Source organism: Meleagris gallopavo, chromosome 1, assembly GCF_905368555.1.
Source record: "Meleagris gallopavo chromosome 1, MGAL_WU_HG_1.1, whole genome shotgun sequence".
NCBI classification, from domain to species: Eukaryota; Metazoa; Chordata; class Aves; order Galliformes; family Phasianidae; genus Meleagris; species Meleagris gallopavo.
In genome coordinates, this window is record NC_139404.1 from 91,597,555 (window position 1) to 91,601,910 (window position 4,356).

The following is a 4,356-nucleotide window of genomic DNA, read 5'->3' on the forward strand; positions in this document are numbered from 1 at the left end:
GAGACAGAAAAGAGAGAGAGAGAGAGAGAGAGAGAGAGAGAGAAGACAACCCCTTACCCCTAAACTTAATCTTTCAAAAGCCCTGATTTGTTGTATGCGTAGAGATGACCATGGTGTCAAAGGAGTTATGCAGAGAGATACAATATGTTGCCTTTCAGTAGACAAATGTATCTTGTTGAATACAATTATTTTAATTCATTTCAGGTACAATATTTTTCTCCATATCAATGGACCAGCAACTTGTTTCTTTCAAGCAGTTCAGAATTACATATATACATATATATTTTAAACTTGACTTCTGGCTTTAATATGTCTGCCTTTGAGCTTTTAAGGGGTATTTGGATGATAAATATCCTTCATGTGTGAATTTTTTTTAAAGTTGATACATGTTTATTGGAACTGAAATCTCATGTAAAGCAGGATGGTATTTAAAAATAAATACTGCTTTTATATATTAGCCCTATGGGCACAGTCTGACAGCTATGATGCAGGAAGAGGACCCTTTAAATACTAAAGGACTCTTGCCTGGGCAAGGTCAGGAGAGGTCTTCTTGCAAAGGTTGAGATGGTAGTGCTGTGAGCAGAACTGATCTTCTCTAGTATTGTATGTAGATGGTTGGGCAGATGGTGCACAACACATTAAAATTAGACTGTACTTGCAAGTTTACACTCGTACCCTCTTATGGAATGAACTAATTGCCAAAGGGAATTAAAGATATCTCTGGAAACCTTAGTTTTAGCAGCCATTAGTCAGCACAGTGGCCATAATCCTCTGGCTGTTCTTTTCCTGTAGTGTCCATGACACCATGGTGGGACTTGTGATAGCTTGTTTGGAGTTCCCTCTGAACTTCAAGATGTTTTTAGCTCCCAATAAACTTAGTTTAGGGATGGAGGTGATTAAAACATCACAGTTGTTATGCACCCACACAAAGGCACAAGCCTTCAAGATAGGTCAGCTGTGTATCACTGACAGTGGTGTTTTGCATACAGGAACCCTACTCCTGCTTTCTTCCCTCAAAGTCTGTTGAAGTCTTTGATGGAATTAAGATCATTGGGACCAGCTGTGAATGCCTAAACTGCAGTTCATTGTTGGCTGGAACAGAATGGATGCCCAGGGTCTGATCCAACATTGGTGGACAAGTATTGGAATCCACATTGATTCCAGCAAGCTTGGGCTCAGGTAATTGGTACCTATGTACAACCAATGTTCATAGCAGTTGAGGTTTACAGTAATCTAGTAAAGTATCTGTAGAACTATGCTGCACTTTCCCTGCTAGCTGTTTGTAGTTATCATTTAAAACCATCAGTCAAGTCAGGGTCCTCTCCTTCCTCACTTGATTCCCAATCCTGCTTCCCTCAAAACCTCCACTGAACATTCACCCTTCTCATCAAAACTGGTGGGAGTCTTTGTATAAAGAAAAGTGTCACTGTTTTAATTACTGAATAAATAATTTAATGTGAAGTTTATTGTTATATTTTTAATGTAGTATTTTCAACTTGTATTTCTGAACAATTAGCTAATGCTTTTTTTTTTTTTTTAATTCTTACGCAACTGAAGAACTCATAAATCTCTTTGTAAATTACAGCATCCTGAGTTTCTATTTTTTTTTCATGAGATTAATTTCTACAGCCAAGACTTCGCCTCCTGTTGAAAACATTTTAAAACAAGTGTCCTAAACTGATTCTCTCCTGAAATAGGATAGAGCAAAAGGCGAGCATCTAATGGATTTCTAAAAGGGCTCTTGCATGAAGACACTAGCTTTCTCATTAGATAGGGTCTGTTGCTTTTGCTGCAGTGTCTTTTTTTTTTTTTTTTGTCCTTTTAAGTTGCTCTAGAATGAGAGGCTATTTTAAAATCAGACTTGGTAAGATGGTATACCTTGTAGATCTGAGGCTTCTTGCTGTAAGAGATTTGTAGTTTTATAATTTTGTTGCAGTTTTGATGCTCATCAAGTAGAAGTTTTCCATAAGAGTTTTTTATCACAAATTGATTTTTTTAATGACCGTTCAGTAATTCCCATTAAGGAAGTGACTATGGCCTTGCTAAAATTATTTTACAGCTGTTTAATTGAGTGGTGTTTGCATGTCTGCATTCTGGATTGAGGGCTGAAGGTCTGGTATTTTGGTCACAAATATATCATTTACTGTTCCAGCAGCAGGGGAGGGGAAACCTCCAAACTTTGGCCGAGCACAGAGCTTTTGAAAAATTGCCACTTGCACGCGATCAGCAGGGAGCTGTTAAGAGTTTAGTTGCAAAATTCTGTGAAGATCCTGACCATATGGGCTGTGCAGTATCAGAACAGCAGTAGATGAGCAGGAATTTCCCTATATGTCTTGCTCCAGGACTTATTTCCAGGACAGTGAGCAGAGAGTTTTGTGAGCAGAGTGCTTTGCCTCTGCTCAGAATCACCCTTCTCTTTCTTGGGCCATGAGTAAGAGCTAGAAATGTAAGGAAAGGAAGACCAGGGAAGGGGGAATTTGCATTCAGACCTTTCTGTAGGAGAGAAAGTGGTTGGAAACTACTGGGAGATAAACAGTCTGCATGAACGATGGAGGTGAGGATGGGATAAGGACCATTGCAAAATAAGCAAATGATGCCTAACAACTGCTTGGCTTGTACATGAAAGAAGTAGAAAGGGACATGACAGACATCAAAAAATACCAGAGCAGTGTGAGGACTTAGAAATTTGGGACAAACTAAGTGTCAAGAAAAAGCTGGAATAAACATTGCAGAAAACTTCTTTCTTTGAAGTAAGCTGTGTTCACTGTGGTTTAGTCTGTGAGGAAAGATCTGGGAGAGCCCTGTTGCTTTAAGACAATCACAAATAGCCTCAGTGAAGTAAACGTGTTTTAGGCAGCAACAGTGCGGTTATACTGGGGGATGAGTGAGCTGATGCACTTTTTCTCCTGTTAGTAACATCTACTATTCTCACCAGAGTAGAGCTCCAGCTGCCTTGCCCCATGCCTTGGTTTCCAAATGCTCTTAGGTGTTATTTCTGTATGTACTCACTGCATCAGAAAACAAGAGGGGAAGCAATGATGCTCCAGAGGAAGCATTGTTTTGTGACTGATTTTATTCAAGCTGAACGGCAGCCTCCATTCATGTAAATCTGTGCCATTCAGTTGGATTTACTGATCTCACATCCATCAAAAATCTCATCACTTCCATCCAGATAACTCTTATTTTGGATTTTATTGATTGCCAACTGATTGTCCTGCCTGATGCCATGGGGAAGTGCTTCCCTTGGTGCCAGGAGGGAGCCAGATAACCTCAGCAGTGCTCAGCCTGCTTGGCATGAGGGAAACGCCATGGGAAAATGTGAGGAGTGATGCTGGCATCTGCCACAGCAGTGGGGGAGGTAAGTGCGGCTGGGGGCCAGCTGCTGGGGCTAGCGTCAGCCCTCCGTATCGACCCCCGGCACAGTGGGGCCAGTCGTCCCGGCAGGACCTCAGGCTCTGAAGGGTTATGCTGCCTGCGTGACGTGGGAGGCCGGGTGGGGATTGAGACATCTGGTGAGAATTCCTCATGGCTGAGCTGTGTGTCGGGCTGGGATGCCAATTAATTTAGCTGATTTCTTTTTGGGGTTGTTGGGAAGAAGAGGGGGGCTGGATCCTGCAGCCTTCCAGTAATCGTCTCTTTTTCAGAACATCAGTTTTGCTTTCTTTCAAGATGAGTGAGAAATCATATTTAAGAACAAAACAAACAGCACAATCACCACCAGGAACTACACCAATGTCTTCGCCTTGACAATAACTGTACATCTGCAATGGTTTATCACTGAGGGAAAATGAGCAGGTAATAAAGTTTTGATGTTGGCCGTTGCATGCACAGAGGTATTGCAGGCTTTAAAAATGATTTGTAACGTGAATGCCCATAGTAGCACTACAGTTCAAAGAGACGTGGTTTGTTTTTCATGCCCATTTAGTTATGAATAACACCAGCTCTAATTTCCTCCTCCCACCAGCAAGCAGAAAGTCCTACATTGGAAGCCAAATATAGCAACAAAGATTTCTATATCTGGCCAAAACCAAAAAATCTGTTCCCTTTTAAGAATAGCACTCTATTCTTTACTGGTGGAAACAGATAAAGAGAAAACTCAACTTTCAGGAACTTTCTCAGTGGGAAACTCCCTAGTCTCTTTCAAATGTCCTTTTTAAGAGTAAGAACTTTTTTTTGGCATCCATGCAGAAGTCAATGGGGAAGACCTCTGTACAGGTTGATCAATAAAGCAGTTTTGGAGAGGGAGCCTGGATAAATATTCCTTGCTGGCTGGTAGGTTTTTTCAATCCTGTTTTGTCTGTCTTCTGAGACATATATTCCAAATGGAAACTCCACAGGCTGCAGATCTGCTACTTT